Source organism: Papio anubis, chromosome 3 (assembly GCF_008728515.1).
Source record: "Papio anubis isolate 15944 chromosome 3, Panubis1.0, whole genome shotgun sequence".
Classification (NCBI taxonomy): domain Eukaryota; kingdom Metazoa; phylum Chordata; class Mammalia; order Primates; family Cercopithecidae; genus Papio; species Papio anubis.
The window spans coordinates 121763875-121774481 of NC_044978.1; the positions used below are offsets into that span (position 1 = coordinate 121763875).

The 10607-nt window shown below is 39.3% G+C and overlaps 1 pseudogene; it reads right to left on the reverse strand.

Annotated features, from left to right (window-relative positions):
• Positions 1-1871: 1871 nt before the first annotated feature.
• Positions 1872-7105, reverse strand: LOC110743269 (annotated as a pseudogene).
• Positions 7106-10607: the final 3502 nt, after the last annotated feature.

Consider the following 10607-nt stretch of genomic DNA (forward strand, 5'->3'; position numbering starts at 1 on the left):
AGATCCAATTTATTTAACCTCTTCTGTAAAATTGACTGTGTAAGTACAAACTGATAACATGACTCAGGTTCTAAAGTGGCTTTAAAAACTGTGGCATTTCAAGATACCTTCAATCTGAGGAAAACTTAAAATTTTAGTCTGAATCCTTTTGTTTATTAGATATGGCCCTTTACTATTTTGTAACACCTGCCTCTTATACCTAGTCTCTTGACTGTGAGAGTTGGGGCTTCCTTTTGTTAAATGTTCTAGTACTCTACATTAGCATAGAAATCTAGACATTGCCCATAGCGGATAACGTATTAGCTGCTAAGCAAGGGAAATTATTATGCCATCTGCTGCCTCTTATAAGGTGTGTTATCACCCAACTCACTTTTTGAATCAACACACCAAAGACACCATAAGTAATGTAAATTATGGTAGCTTGTACATTTTTCAACTGAATAAGCAGTTTATAAGAAACAAAAAGCCCAGCTAACTTTGTGCCTCTCCTAAATTTTAATAGATGCCTTGGAAAAAGTATTTTTGTCCTTCAAACTTTATTTCCATGAGATAATATTTTATTAGACCATTAGATACCTCATATTCAAACTTAAAACAAGAATTAGTTATTGTTATGAACTTACAATAGTTCTTTGGCATTCTTAGTAAGTTACTCAGAGACAATCAGGTATTTATTTTAATCCAATCATTTAAAATTCTAGAAAGCACTGAAATGCCCCAAAGTATGCTTAAACTTGCATAGAGGAAACTAGACATGGAAAATATATCTATTTGACAGAAATGACATGTAATTTCTTTATAAATCTGCCCTAAAGGCCATATATTTAATTAAATTAAAGGCCATAAATTTAATAAAATCATATATTCTATTTGATTTTTGTCCCACTGATGAACTGGATTACCAAAGAAAAAACACTTCACAAAGTGTGTTCCTTGAGTGTATTTCCTAAGAAATTAACCAGTATTATTGGAGGAGAAGAAGATTTCTGTAGTTATATATGATTTTTAAAATGCCTGGTTAAAGAGGTCTCTTTGCTATAGGGACTTCTCAGAACTGTAGCTATGTGAATATGTTAGTGTGTGTTGTAACCTCTAGTGGGCAATATTCTTCCCAGTCACAGAAAGATTTCTTCTTAGGAATATCTTGTGAGACTAGTGTTCTGGAAAACACAATATGGAAAACACTACCTTAGAGTAAGTGTTGGTATTTGCTTAATAGCTATGAAGTCTATATGTTTATTATGGTTGTTCTTCAGTCCTCTTGCCACTACAGCCTACTCTCTCTGGGTACTCTCAATTGTACTCAAGGCTTTAAATGCCACTTGCAGTCTGATGATGTCTGTATGTGTAAATTCACCAACTCTGTCTCCTGAACTTTAGATACATATGCACACCTGCCTATCCAATTTTTCAAACTGAGTATTGAGGACTTCAAACTCAATTATCCAAAACTGAGCTCAATAGCTTCCTCTCAAACCCGCTCCCCCTGCTATTTTCTTGTTTTATTATTGGAGATCACTGATATCCACTCAATTGCCCAAGTCAGACACCTGGGAGCCATCCTTAACTCTTTTTACTCACTCTGTCTTCTCATACAACCATCAACATAAACTAACTATCCTCATTCTTTTTTTTTTTTCTCTTAAAAGACATTTATTCAGTGTCACAATCAGACTATTACATTTAGCAATCAACAGCATGGATGCAAAAAAAAAAATCTACATTAAAACCCTTTGTTGGAATGCTTTACACTTTCCACAGAACAGAAACTAAAATAACCCGTTATACAATTAGTCACAAATACAATCCCCGAGTTTTTTGCCCATACACATGAGTATTTGTCTAAAACATGTCTTCTTTGTAGCAGCTAGGCCCTGCCACCACTGTGCTTGGCTAAGTTCACAAATCTGTTGTAACCTGTAGCTTCCCTGTCACTTCTCTGACTCTGCTCTCCTGTTAAGCCTTGTTTCCCAATTAAAATCTTCTGCCACTGCCATAGCTACTACTGTTACTGGAACCACCGTAGCCATCTTGGTTTCCTGGTTGGGCGAAGTATTGGCCTCCACCACCATAGGGGCCAGAGCTTCTGCCTCCAAAGTTTCCTCCCTTCTTGGGTCCAAAATTTGAAGACTGATTGTTGTAATTGCCAAAATAATTATAGCTTCCACCACCTCCAAAATTGCTTCCATCATTACCAAATCCATTATAGCCATCCACACTGCCACCATATCTACCACTACCATGACTGCCACCAAAGCCACCATGACCACTGAAGTTTCTACCATGACCAAAGTTGTCATTCCCATCGAAACCACCTCCATGACCACCACCAAAGTTTCCAGAACCACTTTGCCTCTTTGACTGGAGAAAGCACTAGCCATCTCTTGCTTTGACAGGGCTTTTCTAGCTTCACAGTTGTGGCCATTCACAGTGTGGTATTTCTGAATGGCAGTCTTATCCACGGAGTCATGGTCATCAAAGGTTACAAAGGCAAAGCCCCTTTTCTTGCCACTGCCTTGGTCAGTCATGATTTCAATCACTTCAATTTTCCCATACTGTGCAAAAAATCTCTTATGTGATGTTCTTCACTGTCTTCTTTAATGCCACCAATAAATTTTTTTTTTACAGTTAAGTGGGCATCTGGTCTTTGAGAATCTTCTCTTGAGACAGCTGTCTTTGGTTCCATGACTCTTCCATCCACCTTGTGTGGCCTTGCATCCATGGCTGCATCCACCTCCTCCACAGTGGCATATGTGACAAACCCAAAGCCCCTGAGCACTTGGTGTTTGGATCTCTCATTACTGCACAGTCCGTGAGTGTTCCCCATTGCTCAAAATGGCTCCTCAGGCTCTCATCGGCTGTTTCAAAGCTCAGTCCTCCGATGAAGAGCTTCCTCAGCTGTTCGGGTTCTTTAGGAGACTCTGACTTAGACATAACAGCAGGGTGAAGGAGACTTTAATGATGCTTCTTCGGTGGCATCTATGGGCAGAAAGGCACTATCCTCATTCTTTATAACCCTCAAGTAAGTCCACTTCACTCAAATTGCATTTAACTTAACTAAAGCCTTTATCATCTTACATATATTGCCAAAGTAACCCATCATTCAATAGAAATATGTCAGCCATGTACACAAACTGTGTATGTAATTTGAAATTTTCTAATAGCCACATTAAAAAGCAAACATAAGAGATAAAATTAGTTTAAAAAATATACTTTATTTAACCCAACATATGCAAAATATCATCATTACAACATGTGATCACTGTAAACTTATAGATATATAAGTGAATGATATACTTTACATTGTTATGTTTACACTAAGTCTCTGGCATCCAATGTGCATTTTCCACTTTAAATAATCTCAATTTGTACCAGCCACATTTGAAGAGCTCAGTAGCCACATGTGGCTGGTGGCTATGATATTGGACAGCATAGCTCTGACTGGTTTCCCTGCCTGCAAACTCTCCCCTTCTAATTCATTCTCCCCAGCTGCAGCCACTGTGGCATATTTGATTCTATCACTTCACTGTTGAAGGTCCTTGATTGATTTTGCATTGCATAAGCTTTCAAGACCCATGATAATAGCTGTACTTACCTCTTGAACCTCATCTCACTCAACTCCACTTTAAGCTCCATACATACCGATCTCTTTATGGTTGTTTCCCAAAGATATCATGCCTTCTCTCCTCTAGGCCTTTGTACATGTTGCCTTCTGCTTAGAATTATCTTCCCCAAATATTTTGCCAAATGAAGTCCTATTTAGGTCTCAGTTCTTCCAGGAAATCCTCCCTCAATGCAAAAGTTTGAATAAGCTGCTACTCCTATGAACTTTTACTGTATCATCTGCTTACCTAATATTAGAATTTATTGCAGTGTGTCTTATTGTATCCTCTGAGGTAAACTCTATTACAGTTTATCTCTCCTGCTAGACTGTGAGCTCCATGAAGGTAGGTAGCAAATTGTGGTTCACTTTTTTCTCATAGACCATAGATAGTCCATGGCTGGTGCAGGGACTCAAGAATGTTACTAAAAGATCAAACTTCTCCCACTCAGCCATTCTTAAGTATCAGTTTGTCACCACATGCTCACAAGAAAGGTCTACTGCAGCTCCAGGTACTAGACTCAAGTGCAAGGCAGGAAGAAGAGGAAAGGGAGCTATGACAGCCATGTCTGTCCTTTTTATGAGGAAATCAAAAGCCTCCCCAGAAACCCCCAGTACACTTCCCTTTAGAGCTCATTGGCTGCTACTGTGTCATTTGGTCACATCTGGCTTCAAGGAGGCTGAACAAGGTAAATACTGACTGCACAGTAGAAAGTGGCATGGAGAAAGGAAATAGGAACACCTAGTGAGCCAGTTAAACATAAATGTTTTGCTCTAAGTACTTCTTTTGAAGTCTTTCTCTCTCCTCAACCCCTAAGATTTGGGGAGTGTTTGTGCTTTGTGTGTTTGAGATATTTAAAGTTATATGACAAGGTTGTAGGTGTATGTTTGAGATATTTGAAGTTATGTTACAAGGCTGTAGGTCTATTCTAAAGCCAGAGCTCAACACTGTAGGGGAAAAGGAAATGTATTTCCTTCCTTTTTACTAAGATTTCAAAGTGAATGAAGTGGGAACTGGAAAAAGACACTCCAAATTTTACTTAACAAAATAATACTGAAGCAAGAATTTAGTTTTCTTGGCTGGACCCCCAATCAGCATGAAGTCAGTGACTCCATGAGGTAGAGATGAACACTTGAGTCACAGTGCATTAAGTCCTGGCAATTAATGCATAAACAGAGTCACTCACTCTTTGATAAAGCACAATAAGAATCATTCCTTTGAAGGAGCAAAGTGTCAGCTTATATATGAAACTCTCCTACTAGTATAGTGACAGCTGATTCTGCCGGCTAGGTGATCCCAAATTGCTGAGCCTTATTTCTTCAACCAGAGATAGGATCAGAAATGAAGATGAATAAAAATTGATCTCGAATGCAAAATAGTTGATCCAGCCAGAGCAGACTGCTTCTCAGTGGCAGGAGTGCTGTTCTGGCCATGGTTCTGCTTTATAAGGCAGCCTCTCTGGCAGCAAGCATCAAGTAACAGTATGATGCAAAAGCATCTATTGATCCTGCCAGCATCTATTGAACTAACATGATTCATTCTTCAACACTCACTTCCTGATAAATAGAAACAAAGTCAGAATGATCGAGTGCCTTGAAAGGGTCAGTGTTTCTGGCTCTGGAAATACACTCTGCTTTGCTTCCCCATTTATTTCTCATCAGTGGATTTGCTTCAGATGTTATCTAGCAGCAGGGAGACCATTACTGCGTGGACATGTCCTGTTACAGTGACATTCAATCAATTTCCTAAAGTGAAGCATGGGCCTTGGACTGTCTGGATGCCTCTAAAAATATAAGACAAGCAGCTTATGTTTAAATGGTGATTAGACACTTAAAAATTTGGAAAGCTTGAGCTTATGCATGTTTAACGACAGTGTTAGCTAATTTTTCATTCTTTGAGTTAAAAGACTTGGAAGTATCAAAGACCATTAAAATTCCTGGAAATTTTCCAAACATTATTTATACTAGTATATGTTCTTCAATATTGTTTCCTTCCAAACTCTCACCAGAACTGCTATGGAGTTGCAAAACTGATGCTGGACCTCAACTTTCTGCCTCTCTACAGGCCCAGGAGAGAGTACTAGTAAGTAGCAAATGGGGAAAGCCCATCCAGTAGGAGGAGAAAAAAAAGAGGAGAAAAAGAAAAGTGTCTAAATAATCCCCAAACTCTGTAGTCTATCACTGAATTATCTAGGGTCAACTATTTCCCTTAATTAGCATTTGCAATTGTAAACAGATCTGCTCATCTGAATCTGTCTTTCTTGAGCCAGCATCATGTATGACGTGGCATTCTCCAATTATGCAAATAAAGGCGTTGATTTTTAATTGATGTGGAAATTGTTTATAATGAGCTTTTATGAAGAGCAATTATTGCATTGGAAAAAGATCTAAAGAGTAGTTATTCATCTTTACAAATGTTGATTTGGGTGTAAACGCATCTGATCTCTAGGATTCAATAGTGGAGAATGAATGTACGTGTTAGATCCACATTTATGTCATTTTTCCAGATATCAGATTCCTGGTGCATTTGTAGTTTTTGCCTAAACAAATGTTAACTTTAGGCTTGGTTTAGCTTACTTCCTTCTCAATATATTGCAGCTTTTTTTCTTCCCTAAGTGTACTCGAACACATTATCAGAATTTTTGCTTCCATGAGTACACTTCGCCTTCCTCAAGGTCAGAGATCCTGTTTGCATGATCTTTATAAGTCTGTAACACAGCACAGTACCTGGTTCATAGGAGGCATTCAAATAAAAGTTGAAGGAAATGAATTAAGCCTAAATAAATGATTTGAGACAAATAAAATAATCTGTCTGCCTTGCCTTATCTGCAAAAGAGGCAAGTATTTTGATTTATATCACAGGTATATTTTGAGAATCAATATACAGTTGTAGGAGAGTAATCATTCAGAGGATGATTGTTGCACAAAAATCAAGAAAAAAAATCACCCTGCGGTTCTCTGCTGTTATGTGTCTACATAAAATCTTACTCTCTTTGATTTGCTGATATTGCAAGTACCTAAGCAATTTGTTGTTCCCACCCATTCCCAATCTAAATAGTATTAATGCTTTGCAGGTCTCTCATTTCCATTGAATAGCTGCTCTTCCGATTTAGTATAATCTCAAAATTTAGTTAGCAATCAGAGCAAAGGTCAGTTGGTGGCTCACTGCATGCACTGAGAGAAAGAGTGAAGATGATTACATTTTTGCCTGATGCCCATTGCTCATCTGAAAGAACTCAAGTTCTTAAGAACTGAAGCCAGCAGTGGTGTGAAGCCAGATGTCTTTACCCATCTGCTATTCCTGATAGCTGAAGCTACTTCATCAACATTGATTCAAATGCTCCGGCAGGTGCAGCTCTTTAGAAATTAGTTTAAATTATTAAACCCCTTGCTTACGCAGAGGCTTCTAGAATCCATCCCAACTTTACATCTTGTCCATGGTCAGGGATCATGAGGGGACTGGACCACGTTGTGACTCTTCTCACTGCCGTCAGGATTTGAAGTTTTATTTAGAGAGTCTCAGGCTGCCTTTAATGTTTTTACCCTCTGACCCAATAATTCTTTCTTTTTTTTTTTTTTTTTTTTTTGAGACAGAGTCTTGCTCTGTTGCTAGGCTGGAGTGCAGTGGCATGATCTCAGCTCACTGCAACCTCCACCTCCCAGGTTCAAGCGATTCTCCTGCCTCAGCCTCCTGAGTGGCTGGAACTACAAGTGCCTGCCACTGCACCTGGCTAATTTTTGTATTTTTAGTAGAGATGGGGTTTCACCATATTGGTCAGGCTGGTCTTGAACTCTTGACCTCAAGTGATCCACCCGCCTCGGTCTCCCAAAGTGTTGGGATTACAGGTATAAGCCACTGCACCTGGCCTGACCCGATAATTCCACTTCTGAGAATTTAATTGAATAAAATTGTCAGAGAGCTATTCAGATATTCGTATATATAACATTTGCACTACCATGGTTATAATATCAAAAACCTGGAAACAGTCCAATTACTTAAGTAGGAGGTTACATAATGATATAGCCACACTGTACTATGCAGCTACTAAAAATCACTTAGCAAGATTGGAAAATGCTCATTATATACTATAAGGTGAAAGAGTAGAATGCAAATATAGGTATATAGTGTAATTTTGTAAAACAAACTATACATATATATGCATATAATTTTAGAAAATATATTTGTATTAGTACGATTATAGATATTTGCAAATATTTTTCCTATTTAAGTCAATCTGTATTGTCCAGGTTTTCTATCATGTTATCAAAAACAGTTAATTTTCAATAATAAATTAGTTCAGCCTTTTTTTAAAATAAGTGATCATGAAAAGGCAGTGGTTCACATACAGAAAAGTGCGGGAACATCCTTATGAAGCAACACATTTAAAGGTGAGAAGCAGAGACACCAAGACCAGCAGGGGTCAAGGTGCCAGTGTGGGAGAGGGAGCACTTACAATTTGGGTCATCCTGACCTGGGGATCTCTAAGAAAAATGAAAATTCCATGCGAAGTTCAATAAATACAGAGCTCAATACTGATTTCGGATGATAAAGTATTAATACATTGTTGATGATAAGGAATCAGCTACATTGGCTCTGTTCAGTGCAGCAGCATGGCCAGGAAGAGTGATGCTTGGGTCAGGAGGTAGAGCTGCCTCCCTGACTAAGGTCGAGTCTAGAGCAGAGATGGAAGAGCAGAGCCTGTTGTAGGTTGTGAGGGAGAGGAAGCGAGCCCAGCAGGCAGAGCAAGCATAAAGTTTATTGCCAGGAACACAGCAATGGAAAATGCAACGGTGAGTAATATTCAGAGATCCAAATCCAGCAGCCAGAGGGAGACTTTAAAAGTTGAGTCTAATTTGTCATTCCTCTGCTCAAAATCCTCCAGTAGCAATTCATTTCACCCAGAGTAAAAGCCATAGTCATAAAATCTAAATTTAAAAAATGTGCCGTTGGAAATCAGCTTGAGGCATCGTGATGTTCTTGGACTGCAGAAGGATGGCAGAATCTCCCCAGTAGCTGTCAGCCACACTGGCCTTTGCTTTTTTTTTTTTTTTTTCTTTTTTTTTCAGTTCCCTAGGACCTCTAAAGAGCCGTAACAACTAAACCTGCAAGCTTGGAACCTACAGCAGATTTCATCCGCAAGGGGTCCCAGGAGAGGAAGCCTTGATACACAGATGCAAGCTGGAATCTAGGTCTGAGGGACTGTGGGGAGTGCAGTGAAACTGACGATTTGGGTCTGGAACATAAAGTGTCATTGTGCTCTTGGGGAACTGCAGTTGTGCAGGGATCAAATCCTCTGCTTCAAACCAACCAACCAACCACCAATGTGCTCAACTGCTTCAAGCAGGTTTAAGTAATAAGAGTATATATGAGGCTCACCTGCCTGCATTTATTTGTAACCCCAAGATCTAAAATGATGCCACAGTCATCATGGAAAAGTAGCGTGGGGAGAGAGAGGAGTGTGGAAGAGAAGAAAGGGGAAGGGAGTCCCTGAAAAGCCTGGGGAACTGGTCAAGATGGTGAATGGCTGTACCGTGACCCATTCCATCAAAGCAGAATCAAAAGTGCTGCTGTGAGTTTCCAGAAAAGGAGCAAAACCCGTAGGATGCACACATTCCAACTGTGCACTGTGGAGCCTTTGGTCTAAATCTAACCCAGCTTTCCTGAGGTCAAAGGCTGAGTCAGTGAGAGAGCTGAGAACAGAAGCCCTGAGCACGTGAGGCCTGCCTGTGACCTAGCTGTTAAACCATACAGAGCAAGGTGTGTGCACACAAAGCATTGTTTATTATTAGTCATGGGAAGAGGGGCTTACCAAGTTTAGAAACTTCTTTGAAACTAGAGGTTCAGTCTTTGCAACCTGCACACTGACAATTACATAAAACATATATTTCCTTTTCTTCCTAGTGAAAGGGACTTTTTCAAATAATAAATTAGAGGATTCAAAGATGTTTTCCTAGACATGAATGGTTGTTTAAAAGCAGCACTTTTTTTCTTATTTAAATGTAAATGAATCTGAATGGGCTGGATTTAAACTGTCACATGCATTTCTAAGTCACATTCTCCTCTACCTGTCTGCGCCAACACAGAGAAACACAGCAGTGAAAGTCTATGCTCAAACCTCATTGTAAACACAAGCCAAGGAGCTCCACACAAGGAACAACTTCTTGATTCCACCTGCCTGTTTTTGCTAGACCTTGACTTTGAGAAGAAAAAAGGCTTGCAGTGTAGTTTTGGGGCTGCTCCAAGCCATGCGGGTTTCCCAGGTAGGCTAATTATTTTGTGTACCCACAAACTGTTACTAAATAAATACTTTTTAGGCTAAGTGTGGCAAGGAGTAAGAGGACTTTTGTGACAGCAGTTGGCATCTCCTATCCTATGCTATCTAAAATGGTAGCCATTAGACACACTTGGCTCTTTAAATTTAACTGTAAATTAATTAAAACAAAATTCAGTTTAAAAATTGGTTATTTACCAGCTACTCATACCAGCTACATTTCAAGTGCTAAATAGCCACCTGTGGAGAGTGGCTATTTTATTAGACAGCACTGATATGCAGAAAGCTCTACTGGACAGTACTGCTATGTCCCAAGTAATTCAGATTCCAAATATATGTGCCCCTTATTGTGCTCATCTACTGACAAGGCAGTTTAATGGCAATCTGTCATATTCTACTATTCAATCATTCAGCATGTATTGATTGAACACCTACTATACTTCCTGGCTTCGTTTGCCTATGGGCCAAGTAGCTACCTGTGGCTTCAGATTTCAAAGAAGGCTCCAGGGCAGAAAATGAAAAGACTCGTGGTAATGTTTGATGTGAGACTGTCTGTATAGAAAAAACTCACTGTTTTTCTCTTTATTTGCACCCTCAGTACTTTACTTCTGATACTCTGTGTGTGTGTGTGTGTGTGTGTGTGCGCCTGTGTGCCTGTGTGTGAAGTTTCCCACACCAAGTAATTCTGCAATTCTCTGCAGACAGCAACCAGGTGTCCTGGAATTCAATTCAAT